Raw genomic sequence first — 15,321 nt, forward strand, 5'->3', positions numbered from 1 at the left:
TTAAGTAATATTTTAAAGCGAATCTTTGGATTTAATTGATTTGGTTCTTTTTAACCATTTTTCGGTAAACAACAAAGTCTTAAAAATGTTTTGCTTAGATGAAGTAACCATTCTATTTTGTAATGAATCTAGATTCTTTCCATATGGTTTTCAAAGTCTCAATAAGCTAAGAAAAGAAAATCCATTAAATTTGAAATAAATTCACGCAAGTTTGGAAATGCCGCCATTTGTAAAGTAAAGTATTGTTAAACAATAATTTTCAATAATTGCCCCCTTATTTCAACTACTTATTTAGGAAAACAAAAATAAGTCTAAATCAAAGTTTCAATTCTAATTAATTGCCACCTAAGAAGTAAATAATGCCTTAAAATTCCAGACCGGCAATTCATCAATTTCGGGAAAAATATCTCATAGATTGAATATAACAAATCTATTTTGCCTGTGTTTAGAAACCATCAAATCTTTGTCAGACTTAAAGTGAATAACCCCTTAATAAAAAGGTAATTATAGAATCTGCTTTAAAAGCAAACAATTGAAGATTATTTTAACATGTTTAATCTTACACAAGAAATATTAAAAAACAATAAATATTTTCTTTATAGAAAAGAAAAAACACACAAAAATAACTAGTATTTAACAAACAAAAACAACTTGGAATAAATAGTTAAATAATGGTTAAAGCAAATTTCTTGTCTATTCATCTAATTTTTTTTTATAGAAAACTTTTTTATTTTTAAAAGAAAAAACAAGAAAACAATTTTTAAGCACGATTCCTAATATTTTTTTCATATTTTTTTTTTGGTTTTTTGCGGAAAAAAATTCAAGTTAATGAAATGTTTTGTAGTCATAGTTATATTTAAGTAAGTTTACATTGTATCTGCGTAATTTTATCTTAATAACAAAATGAAACGAAACCAAGCTAAACTAAACTCAGCTCAGCACTTAAACAACAATTCAATGCTGCTGTTAACATTGAGGAGGATGCTGATGATGATGATGGTTTCAAACTTGGTATTTTTTGTGCACAGATGTGCGGGTTCATGAGTTACACAAAATGCTATGAGTATTAACTTTTAGCTATGAAAATTACCTTTAGATATAGACGCTTAAAAACAGAGACAACCAAAAAGAAAACAAATATTTTTGTAAATGGATAGAAATAAAGGTAAAACACGTAAAGTTTTGGTAGATATTTGATGGCAAAAGAATATTGAATATTATTGAACAGAAAAAAATACAGTAGATAGATGTTTTTTTAGTACCCTACAGCAGATAAAAGTGATAACAGACTTTATAAAGATTAATTTTTTAATATGTTGCAGAAGCATAACTTGCAGTTTTAGTAGCCTAAATTCCATAAAAAAAATTAACATAAAACTCAAAATTTTCTCGAATTTTGTCTAGATTGTTTAAGTACATTTCCACTACTTTTTTTTGTTACTATTTAAAATGTTTAAAAAATCTGTTGTTACAGCTTTTATTTATTAAATAAAACTTAAAATGTAAAATTTTGCTGAAAATTAAAAAATTAATTTTTCTACTACTTTTTTTTAAATTATTAATTTTTTTAAACATTTTCTTACAAATTTGTTTTTTTTAACTTAAATAATAATAAAATAAATCGAATTTTAATATTTTTATAAAAAGTTTGAAAATTAAAAAATATAATTTTCTACTACTATTTCTCATAATTGCAAATTTCTATAGAATATGTTTTTTTTTGAACTAGTTACTTATTTAAAATACCTTAAATTTAATACTTTACTGAAAATAGCTTTTTCATATTTTAAATTTACTGAAAATTTCAATATTTCAAAAAGTACTTTCTTACTACTATTTTAAATGATTGAATTTTTCCCAAAATTTGTCTTTAATTTATTCATTAATAAAGTAATAAACACAAAATCCTATATTTACTTAAATATTGTCTAAATTAAAATAGTATTTTTCTACTACTATTTGCAATAATTACAGATTTCTATAGAATATGATTTATTGAGCTAGTTAATAATTTAAAACAGCTTAAAATATAATATTTTACTGAAAATTTCCAAATTAAGATAAGTACTTTTCTACTACTTTTTTGATATTATTTAAAATGTTTAAACAAATCTGTTGTTACAGCTTTTATTTATTAAATAAAACTTAAAATGTAAATTTTGCTGAAAATTTTAAAATTTAAAAAGGTATTTTTTTCTACTACTTTTTTTAAATTATTAAAATTTTTAACATTTTCTTACAAATTTGTTTTTTTTAACATAAATAATAATAAAATAAATCGAATTTTAATATTTTTATAAAAAGTTTGAAAATTAAAAAAAATAATTTTCTACTACTATTTCTCATAATTGCAAATCTCTATAGAATGTTTTTTTTGAACTACTTAGTTACTTATTTAAGATACCTTAAATTTAATATTTTACTGAAAATAGCTTTTTCATATTTTAAATTTACTGAAAATTTCGATATTTCAAAAAGTACTTTCTTACTACTATTTGAAATGATTGAATTTTTCATAAAAGTTGTCCCTTTTATTCATTAATAGAGAAATGAACACAAAATCCTATATTTACTTAAATTTTGTCTAAAATAAAATTGTATTTTTCTACTACTATTTGCAATAATTACAGATTTCTATAGAATATGATTTATTGTGCCAATTACTAATTTAAAACAGCTTTAAATATAACATTTTACTGAAAATTTCAAAATTAAGATAAGTACTTTTCTACTACTTTTTTGGTATTATTTAAAATGTTTAAAAAATCTGTTGTTAAAGCTTTTATTTATTAAATAAAACTGAAAATGTAAAATTTTGCTGAAAATTTTAAAATTTAAAAAAGTATTTTTTTCTACTACTTTTTTTAAATTATTAAAATTTTTAACATTTTCTTACAAATATGTTTTTTTTAACTTAAATAATAATAAAACAAATCGAATTTTAATATTTTTATAAAAAGTTTGAAAATTAAAAAAAATAATTTTCTACTACTATTTCTCATAATTGCAAATTTCTATAGAATATGTTTTTTTTTGAACTAGTTACTTATATAAAATACCTTAAATTTAATATTTTACTGAAAATAGCTTTTTCATATTTTAAATTTACTGAAAATTTCGATATTTCAAAAAGTACTTTCTTACTACTATTTTAAATGATAATATTTTTCCCAAAATTTGTCTTCCTTTTATTCATTAATAAAGTAATAAACACAAAATCCTATATTTACTTAATTTTTTTCTAAAATAAAATAGTATTTTTCTACTACTATTTGCAATAACTGCAGATTTCTATACAATATGTTTTTTTTTTTAGCTAGTTTTTAATTTAAAACTGCTTAAAATTTAATATTTTACTGAAAATTTCTAAACTAAGAAAAGTACTTTTCTACTACCTTTTCAAATGTTTTGATTTTTCATAACATTTCATTATTTTCTTGTAGTTTTAGTAGCCTAACACTTGGTCTTGCATTACCAGCCTTTGAAGTAGAACTACCTTTATTGCAAATTCCATTTATTTTTCATGATAATCAAAAATAAAATACAAATAATAGACAACAACAAATTTTAAAGAGGCCGGAACAAAGTTTAGAGTATTGCTTTAAAGGCAATAATCGAAAATATTTGCAATAACTAATACTAAATAAGAAAAGATAGAGGATAAAACAAAAACTCCATATAAATGGTTAAAGGAAGTTTCTTATAAAAAGGAAATAATAAATGAATTTTTGTTATTACACAACTTCTTCAACATCCATTAACAAAACATAATGACCTTTAATACTAATAGTATTAAAGTCTTAAATCCATAAATAAACCATTTAAATTAATTTTCAAAATAAAATTTATTGAATCATTCCCCTTTCAATTCATATAAAATAAATTTAAAACCTAAATAATACAAATAACTTTAGGCTTAGTTTGTTTTTTAATGCCCCATTAAGTTTACTAATAATTTAATTTAATAATACCAATTATAATACAGAGTATTTTTCTTTGAAATAAAATATTTGTATGCAACACTAACAATGACCTTGCTGCTTTGAACTTAAACACTGGAAAATGAACAATATTTATATTGAATTGGCTGACAGTCTGGCTTTTGTTGAAACTATTTTGCAATAAAGGTTTGTATTTAAATGCAAAATAGCAATAAGACAAGTAGTTTGTCTTTTTAATAGATTTATTACAAAGAAAACACCAACAAACAAACACACAACAACATTAACAAACTTAAAATGTAAATGTATTTATAGACAGAAAGGTTTAAAATACAATTTTTTCTTGTTTTCAGACTAACAATAGAATCAGGTTTGTTTCTTAACATTTTCGTTTTCAGTCAAATTGGTTTGTTTGTTTATGTGTCCCTCTGTTAGCTCACATTACAGCTCTTTTTCTAACCCTCTCTCTCTCCCCCCCCTCTCCCAAGCAAGTTGTTTTTATAAATAACAGTTTTTTTAATGGCTCCTTTTAAAACATTGAATTTTTTGATTGTTTTAATGAATGAAGAATATTTTATTTGTTTTCTATATTATTTTATATAATTTTGATATTATTATTCATGTTTTTTTCATATGTTGTCACGTTATTTTTTATTATTAGAATCTTTTGTAACTAGAACGTTTACAGTTGTTGTCCAAATACCTGTTCTAGGTGTGTTTCTTCGATAAAACTCTTCACAGTTGTTAGAAAAAACAGCAAACAAATTATTTATTAAGAATAACAAATGTTTAAATCATTCAGCATGTTTATTTTAGGAACAAATATAACACTTAATTTTGATTGATTAGAAAATATGTTTTAAATTTATTTAAAATTTTTTATTGAAAAACGGTTTGAATTTTTTGTAAAAAGTTTGAAAATTTAAAAAAGTACTTTTCTACTACTTTTTTAAATAATGGAGACTTTCTATAGAATCCATTCTATTAAGTTTGAATTACTAATACTTAACTATTTACTCAAAATTTCCATATTTAAAAAAAGTACTTTTCTACTACTTTTTATTAATTATTAATTTTTTCATCGAATCTGTCTGTTTTTACCACAAAATAACAAAATGAACAAAAAATTAAAAATTTTCTCGAATTTTTTTCTACATTGATAAAGTACTTTTCTACTACTATTGTAAAAAAAATTCAAAACGTTTAAAAAAACTGTTATTTTTAAGCTTTATTTATTAAACATATCTAAGAATTTATTATTTTATTGAAAATTTACAAATAAAAAAACTTTGTTCTCTTGAATCATTTTGTTCTCTTGAATCATTACTAAAGAAATAATCATAAAACTCAAAATTTTCTCGAATTTTGTCTAGATTGATTAAGTAGTTTTCTACTACTATTTGGTAACAAGTAAAATGTTTACAAAATCAAATCTTTCACCTTTTTTTCTTAAATAAAGCTTAAATTTTAATATTTTACTGAAAATTTACAGATTTAAAAAAGTACTTTTCTACTACTTTTTTAAATTATTTAATTTTATACAACCGTGTTTTACCATTTTTATTACAAAACTAATTTTTTAACTTAATAATACAATAGTTCGAATTTTAATATTTTTACAAAAAGTTAGAAAATTTATAAAAATACTTTTCTACTACTATTTGTCATAATTGCAAATTTCAATAGAAAATGTATTTTTTTATCTATTTACCTTAAAATTTAATATTTTACTGAAAATTTCAATACATATAAAAGTACTTTTTTAATACCTTTTAATTTTTATTATAGAATTTTACTTAAAATTTGTCTTCTTTCGCTTCATTTACAAAGAAATCAACACAAAATTATAAATTTACTAAAATTTTGTATTTCTTAAATAGTACTTTTCTACTACTATTTGCAATAATTGCAGATTTCTTTAGAATATGTTTTATTGAGCTATTTACTACTTTAAAATATATTAAAATATAATATTTTACTGAAAATTAGAAACTTAATAAAAGCACTTTTCTACTACTTTTTTTAATGTTTTAATTTCACATAACATTTGTCTGCTTTTAGTTCATTAATTAAGAATCAGCCATAAAATTCATTATTTTTTTTGTTTAAATTTGCTTTTATAAAATTTTAATATTTTAAAAAGTTCTTTTCTAATACTATTGAAATAATTGAGAATATCTATAAAAATCATTTGTTTTTATTTTAATTATTTTAATAGCCATAAGTATTAAATAATTTATTGAAAATCTCCATATTTAAAAAATACTTTTCTACTACTTTTTTAAATTATTAGATTTTTCATAAAAATTGTGTCCTTTTCAATCATTAATAAAGAAATTAACATAAAATTCAATATTTTCTTAAATTATGTCTAGTTTTAAAAAAGTACTTTTCCACTACTATTTTGGTAAAATTTTAAATGTTTAATGAATTTGTTCTTTTTCAGTTTTATTTATTAAAAAGGGCTTAAAATTTAATATTTGAGTGAAAATCTCCATATTTAAAAAAGTACTTTTCTACTACTTTTTTTAAATTATTAAATTGATCATACAAATTGTCTCCTTTTAAATCATTAATAAAGAAATTAAAATAAAATTCAATATTATCCTGAATTATGTCTACTTTAAAAAAGTACTTTTCTACTACTATTTTGGTAACATTTTAAATGTTTACAGAATTTGTTCTTTTTCAGTTTTATTTATTAAAAAGGCTTAAACTTGAAAATTTTGTTAAAAATCTCCATATTTAAAAAAGTACTTTTCTACTATTTTTTAATTATTAAGTTTTTCGTAAAAATTGGCAGCTTTTAAATCATTAATAAAGAAATTAATTTAAACACATAATTTTCTCGAATTTTGTCGAGTTTAAAAAAGTACTTTTCTACTACTATTTTGATAAAATTATAAACGTTTACAGAATCTGTTCTTTTTCAGTTTTGTTTATTAAACAGGATTTAAATTTAATATTTGACTGAAAATCTCCAAATCTCACATAAAATTCAATATTTTCCTGAATTTTGTCTAGTTTAAAAAAGTACTTTTCTACTACTATTTTGGTAAAATTTTAAATGTTTACAGAATTTGTTCTGTCTCAGTTTTATTTATTAAAAGGGCTTAAAATTTAATATTTGACTAAAAATCTCCATATTTAAAAAAGTACTTTTCTGCTACTTTTTTAAATCATTAAAATTTTCGTAAAAATTGTCTCCTTTTAAATCAATAATAAGGAAATTAACATAAAATTCAATATTTTCTTGAATTATTTCAAGTTTTAAAAAGTACTTTTCTACTACTATTTTTGTAAAATTTAAAATGTTTACAGAATTTAATCTTTTTCAGTTTTATTTATTAAAAAGGGCTTAAACTTAAAAATTTTGTTAAAAATCTCCATATTTAAAAAAGTACTTTTCTACTACTTTTTTTAAATTATTAAATTTATCATACAAATTGTCACCTATCAAATCATTAATAAAGAAATTAACATAAAATTTAATATTTTCTTGAATTATTTCAAGTTTTAAAAAGTACTATTCTACTACTATTTTTGTAAAATTTAAAATATTTACAGAATTTGTTCTTTTTCAGTTTTATTTATTAAAAAGGGCTTAAACTTGAAAATTTTGATAAAAATCTCCATATTTAAAAATGTACTTTTCTACTACTTTTTTAAATTATTAAATTTATCATAAAAATTGTCTCCTTTCAAATCATTAATAAAGAAATTAACATAAAATTAAATATTTTCTTGAATTATTTCAAGTTTTAAAAAGTATTTTTCTACTACTATTTTTGTAAAATTTAAAATGTTTACAGAATTTGTTCTTTTTTAGTTTTATATATTAAAAGGGCATAAAATTTAATATTTGACTAAAAACTAGAAAAGTACTTTTCTGCTACTTTTTTTAAATTATTAAAATTTACATAAAAATTGACTCCTTTCAAATCATTAATAAAGAAATTAACATAAAATTCAATATTTTCTTGAATTTTGTCTAGTTTAAAATAGTACTTTTCGATAACATTTTAAATGTTTACAGAATTTGTTATTTTTCAGTTTTATTTAATAGAGCTTAGAATTTTATTTAATAGGGCTTAAAATTTAATAATTGTCTAAAATTTCCAAATTTAAAAAAAGTACTTTCCTACTACTATTTTAAAATTATTGACAATTCAGCCAAATGGTAAAAATTTTTTAATCCCTGCTACAAAGATATCTTTCCCCATCATAAAATAATTTTTTTTAAACTACTACCTTAGTATATCAATGACAAATACGAAAATATACATCAAACTCATGTTTACTGACATGTTAAGCCATCATTTATTTAAAACTAACCTGATTGAGATCCCTTACAAAACATATAAATATATTTATAGTCCATTTAAATCCAATAAATACTCCAAACTGTCTCTTAAAGTTCTTTACTTTAAACAGCACCTTAAAAATAATCGATCTAGACAGCAATAATATTCTTTATAAGACGCGGCATTTTTCTTTAAAATGTCACACAGCACCTAATGACAAATGTAACCCATTTAGTGACTTGGAAATTTTCAACATTTATTTACATTTACCCGTATAAATAAATGGTAAATGTTTTGGCACTATTGATGATAACAATGTAAGAAGTATTACTGGCATATTTACAATTGCTTTATAGTTTTATTAAGCAGCAAACCTGGATCGCTAGCTAGCTAGTTGCAAGTGATCTAGCTGGCTTCTTCATCATTCTTATTTGTTTGTTTATTTATTTATTTGATTGTCTGCCAAACTCTATTATCTTTACATACTTTACATATTTAAAGTTTAGCTTTAAGGCCAATAACAGACAAGAGAAAAAAAAGCTAAACGTATTTTTGTTAATAATTTCAAAGAAAGAAATAAAAATGTGTATAAAACTTTAGTTTTTGTGTAGTAAGTTATACAATTCGCATTTACCTGATTTATGTGTTACTCATGAATTTATAGACACCGATCCACAGACTTTTTTTTGTTTTGTTCGTTTTATGAACATGTTTTTAGCCTCAAGGCTTATTATGATGTGTCAGTTTAATGCCTTAGATCTTGTATAGCTGTCTTTGAGTATCTGTGTTTTTTTTTTTTTTGGTTAATTTTATCTGCTAGAGTTTGTGTGTGCCAGTGTACAAGTTTCGTATTTGTTCTTTAGTTTTTTGAAAGTTTTGTTATTAATGAAAGAAAGTTTTTTGCAATTCAAACCTATCAAAATAAAATAAATTGTAAAGAGTGTCTGTGTGTCTTATTGCTGTAATTTATGGTGGGAAATTTGAGCAATTTTTTGTTGTTGTGGAGGCCTGTTGCCTTCCAGTTAGATTATAAACGTTTGTAAGATTAATAGGATTTTAACTTGTTTCAACTTTGTAGCCTCTTATATACCATCCGACCTATTAAGTTGTCAATTTTGTTAAAAAGCATTTGTTTTTTGTCTCTAATTTAGGTCACTGTTTAAGTATTTGAATAAATATCTATGAAATTTTTGTTATTTTTTAACTTCTAACAATATTTAAAACCACTTGAATAAAAGTTTGAATTTTAATATTTTATTGAAAATTTTCATATTTTAAAAAAGTACTTACTTTTCTGTTACTGTTTGCAATAATTTAAGATTAAATAAAATCTGTTCGTTTAAGTTTCAGTTATTAAAATGGCTTAACATTTTATATTTTACTGAAAATTGCGATATTTAAAAAAAGTAGTTTTCTACTACTTTTTGAAATTTTCTTAAAATTTCACTTCTTTTTGTTCCCTGTTAAAGAAATGTACACAAAATTAAATTTTTACTTAAATTTTGTTAGGATTAAAATTGTACTTTTCTACTACTATTTGAAATAAGTACAGATTTTTATAGATTATGATTTTTTGAGCTAATTAATTATAAAAAAAGCATAAAATTTTATATTTTACTGAAAATTTCGATATTTAAAAAAAGTAGTTTTTACTACTTTTTTAAATGGTTGAATTTTTCATAAATTTTTTTTAAATGATTGAATTTGAAGGTTTAAAATTGTACTTTTCTACTACTATTTCAAATAAGTGCAGATTTTTATAGATTATGTTTAAAATTTAATACTTTACTGAAAATGTCGTTATATTAAAAAAGGTACTTTTTTACTACTTTTTTAAATGATTGAATTTTTCATAAAATTTCTCTTCATTTTGTTCCTTGATAAAGAAATGAATACAAAATTAAATTTTTACTTAAATTTTGACAGGATTAAAATTGTACTTTTCTACTACTAATTGCAATAAGTGCAGATTTTTATAGATTATGATTTTCTGAGCTAATTACTTATATTAAACAGCATAAAATTTAATGTTTTACTGAAAATTTCGATATTTTAAAAAAAAGGTACTTTTTTACTACTTTTTTTAATGATTGAATTTTTCACAAAATTTCTCTTATTTTTGTTCCTTGATAAAGAAATTAAATTTTTACTTAAATTTTATCTAGATTAAAATTGTAATTTTCTACTACTATTAGAAATATGTACAGATTTTTATAGATTGTATTTTTTTTGAGCTGTTTACTTATATAAAAACAGCTTAAAATTTATTACTTTACTGAAAATTTCGATATTTAATAAAAGTACTTTTTTACTACTTTTTTAAATGACTGAATTTTAAAAAAGTACTTTTCTTTTACTCTATGAATTAATCTAAGATTAAATAAAATCTGTTCCTTTAAGTAACAGTTATTAAAATAGCTTACAATGCTATATTTAACTGAAAATTTCGATATTTAAAAAAAGTACTTTTTTACTACTTTTTTAAATGATTGAATTTTTCATAAAATTTCTCTTCTTTTTGTTACTTGATAAAGAAATGAACATAAAATTTAATATTTACTTAAATTTTGTCTGGATTAAAATTGTACTTTTCTACTACTATTTGAAATTTTTATAGATTACGTTTTTTTGAGCAGTTTACTGATAAAAAAGCGCTTAATACTTTTTTAAAATGTTTTGTTTTACAAAATATTCTTGTTTTAGTTCATTAATAAAGAAATTAACACAAAATTCAATATTTACTTAAATTTTGTCTAGATAAAAATAAAGTAATTTTCTACTACTATTTGAAATAACTTAAAATTGTTGTACTTTTAAGTTTTATTTATTTATAATGGTTTTAATTTTAGCATTTTGCTGAAAATTTTCAAATTCAAAAAAGGTAAATTTTCTACTACATTTTTAAATTATTTAATTTCTCATAAAATGTTGCACATTTTAGTTCATTTATAAACAGGAATTATTTACTCCTTTTTCTTTTTCTACATAAAATCTATTTCTATTAATTCAATAATAACAAAACATATACAAAATTTTATTGTTTTATTAAAAATTTCGAAATTTTAAAAAAGTACTTTTCTACTACTATTTAGAAATTGTGTATAGAATCTATATTTTTAAGTTTTATTTATTTAAATAGGAATAAACAATTAATATTTTACTAAAAATTAAAAAATTTAAAATAGTAATTTTCTACTACTTTTTTTAAATGATCGATTTTGTCATAAAATCTGCCACCTTTTAGTTCATTAATACCAAAAGGTATATAAATCAAAAATTTTCACGAATTTTTTTCTACTACTATTTTATTAAAATTAAAAAAATTTCTTGAATTTTTTCATTTTCAAAAAAAGTACTATTCTATTACTATTTTATATAAATGAAGATTTTAAGAGAATCTGTTTTATTTAATGTTTTCTGGGTTTTATTTAATGTTTTTTAAATTTCAAAAAAATTAAAAAAGTACTTTTTTTACATTTTTCCATTTTGTAACGAATTCTTTTTGAAGATTTTAAATATTTTTATTAAATATGTCTTGTTTTCGTTATTTAATAATGAAACGAAAACAAAACTTTATATTTCCTGGAATTTTGTGTTGGTTTAAAAAGTACTTTTAAATTTTATGTATTAAATAGGACTTAAAATTTTATTGTTTTTGTGGTTATTTTCAAATTTTTAGAAAAGTATTTGCCTACTACTTTTTTTTAAATTATTTAAATTCTATCCAAATTCAAGCTTAAATCAATGTAATTTTTTATGTTTAATTAAGAATTAATGGTATAAAAAAATGTACGTATTATATTTCCTAGAATTTTGTGTTGGTTCAAAAAGTACTTTTCTACTACTATTTGCTACAGTTTATAAAATCTGTTCTTTTAAGTTATATTTATTAAATAGGGCTTAAAATTTAATCTTTTTCTGGATTTTTTAAAAAAGTATTTTTCTACTACTTTTTTAAAATTATTTAATTTCGATCCTAATTGAAATTGAATATGCAAGTAAAATTTCCCAACAAACGTTTTATAAGATGCCTTCAAACTTCTCTTAAAATTTGTTTATTTTTTTTACTTTCAGCCAAACCAATTCAAAATTTGTTTTTTCAAGTCAATAATAATACTTTTTCCAAACATGTTTTATTTTGAATGTCATTAAACATGTTAGAGGAGAAATATTTTAATAAACAGACGTAAAAACTATAAAATATATTTTAATTCTTTAATTTATTTAAAAATTCATTTATTTGGAAGAAATTACAGAACATATGAGTTTAAATTTATTTCATTTCATGCTGTTTACTTTTAAGGGTAAATAAATTTGTGTTAAAAATAGTGGTTAGGCTTTTTATATATAAAAATTGGTCATATGTGTATGTGAGCGTACCTTAAAAATGACTTATTTTCATTAATCATTATTCTACATTATTCAAAACTGTCAAAATTTATGATTCTAACCCCCATTAACACGAAGTCTGGTTAGATGCTAACTTATAGTTATACTAGCAGTTTTCATACAAAAATAATTTTAAACGACATTATAACTACTAGTTAGCACATAACGAGACTTCGTGTTAATGAGGGTAATTTAATTTGTATTAAATTTCTATTTAGTTGTTAATAATTTTTTGATTATGTACATTTTTAATTAGAATGCAAATTTGTAACATTAATTTTAAAGAATTTTATGCAATTACTTTTTAAAAATCGAACCAAATATAGCAAAAAGGTCTTAAAAATCCGTACAACTTAGAAAATCACCAAAATATTAACCTCAATAGTGGCAAATTATGGCAATTCCCCCCTCCCTTTAATCAAATTCACAACAAATAAAATGTAAACAAAAAGCAGCCATTTTAATATTGACAGACATATTTTAATTGGCCTGAGAGAGAAGTGTTTACAAAATAACATTAACTGTAAAATAAAACAACAACAACTAAAGACACCCTTTAACTAAATAAAGCGACATAAAGACAATAAAATAAATTAAACTAAAATAAAACTTACCACAAAATCTTAAAATGCGTTTAAAATGAGATTAATCCAAAATATTAAAAAACAATTTTGTTTTATAAACACTTACACCAACACAAAATAAGTAATGTTTTTGAAAAAATAGTGCACAATTTCACTTTAGTTTTATTTAACACAAAAATTTTAATTGAATTATTTTTTTTCGGCACTAAATTTTCTTTTATCTTTTTGTTATTTTATTTTAATACCTACTACAATTCAAAAACTCTTTTATTATGTAGCTATTTAACTTTTTAATAACTTTTATGGTTAATTAAATTTTTTCTCATTTACTTTTTTTTAATCACTTTAATTAAAATTTGCCAATTAATTGTAAAAGCATTTAAATTATTGTTGTTAGTAAGCAAATATTAATTTGCTTTAGTTTTAGTATAACACTTTATTTTGCACGACTTTATTGCACGACCGCCAACACTTGACTGACGTAAAAGACACATTCAAAATGCTGTCGAAGTCAAGAGCTTTGTTGGCTAACTGCTGCAAAGCAGCAAATTACTACTATTTTTCTTTTACACTGCTGCTACTGCTAACAGTCGCTCTGTTACTTACTACTTAGGTACTTCAAACAAAAACAAAATAGCTACAACTCTAGCCAGCCACTCTTAACATAAATATTCAAACATCCACTAGTATTCAGAAGACCTGCCTGCCTGCCATACAAGTCAACAACAAAATCATCGATATCAACAGCAATAACATTAAGAAACTACAAAAAAAAAACTATCAACTTACAAAACTGGCTCCAAAGAAAAAGACCCACCAACAACAACACCGTGCACTCATACTTGTACATAATCAACTAGATAGCCACTAAAATAACAGAGACAAAGGCAGCGGATCTGTTAACAGACGCTACTCCAATAACATAACCTCCAACTGTATTAACAGCAGCATTAACCACAGCTCCATAACATTGTATTCGTACAACATAAAAAACTATATACTTGCCAGATTTGCCTATTTATCGACAGTTTGCCGATTTTTATAACGAAAATCTTCAGTATAGCAATATTTTCTTGAGATAACACTATTTTCTACAGAAATGTTAAATACAACGTCAAAACAAAACAAGTAAGAGAGCTATATTCGGCTGTGCCGAATCTTATATACCCTTCACCAAATTATACTTCAAAATACAAATTTTAAATATTTTTAGGTAAAGAAATTTTTTTTTTTATTTTTGGGAAAATTTTTTTTTCGGGTTAAAAAATATTTTTTCCGATTTTCACCAATTGTAGGTCCAACTTGCTATGGTCTTATATACGTCGTTGCAAAGGTCTTTGAAATATCTATTATTAGATATCCATATTGTCTATATTAATGACTTAGTAATCCAGATATACATAGGTCAAAAATATGTCAAAAATCGAGGTTGCCCTGTTTTTTTTCCTCGTATCTCAGCCATTTGTGAACCGATTTTGCTAATTTTAAAGAGGAAACTTCTCGAAAGCATGTCTGACAGAATTATTGAAGATTTGGATCCCAAAGATATCTGGGGTCTTCAGAAAATTGATTTCAACAGACATATATATACTTTATAGGGTCGGAAAACTATATTGTGGAAAGGTGAAGGATATAAAAAGGAAAAAATTAATTTTTAGAATAACCTTCGCTTTACCAAAGGTTTTTTATGTACATGGTTTACCGATACCCACCGGGTGACACTACACTTTTATAAATATATGCGACGAATGAAATTTTAAAAAATTTAAAAAACCTTATAAAAAGTTTAAAATGTTTCTATTAAATTCTATAGAACCTTAAAATTTGTTCTGTGAGTATAAATTTCATTTAAATTGAAACAAAATTAAAAAAAAATATTAAACCAATAAAAACGATGTGGTCACCCGGGTGGGTATTGGTAAAGCGAAGGTTAAAAGGTTCTAGAAAATCGAAAAGAAAATAAGTTTTAGTCATTCGATATGAGGCACCATTTAGAGGTTCCGATTACTGATATGCCATAAACTCATTTCAATTCCACATCCGATAGTTCATAAAGACTGTGGAGGGAACGAAGTTCCACTACGTAGATCATCTAATACCGAA

At 22.0% G+C, this 15,321-nt stretch overlaps 1 protein-coding gene across 1 annotated transcript in view; it reads right to left on the reverse strand.

Annotated features, from left to right (window-relative positions):
- LOC135958086 (dual specificity protein kinase splA-like) overlaps window positions 1-13,380 on the reverse strand; it is a 134,769-nt gene extending 121,389 nt beyond the window's left edge. Inside the window, exon 1 of the mRNA XM_065508951.1 lies at window positions 13,249-13,380. The gene's annotated coding sequence lies outside the window, so the exon portion shown is untranslated. The remainder of the gene's footprint in view (window positions 1-13,248) is intronic.
- Between the last annotated feature and the right edge of the window lie 1,941 nt (window positions 13,381-15,321).

This window comes from Calliphora vicina, chromosome 4 (assembly GCF_958450345.1).
Source record: "Calliphora vicina chromosome 4, idCalVici1.1, whole genome shotgun sequence".
Lineage (NCBI taxonomy): Eukaryota > Metazoa > Arthropoda > Insecta > Diptera > Calliphoridae > Calliphora > Calliphora vicina.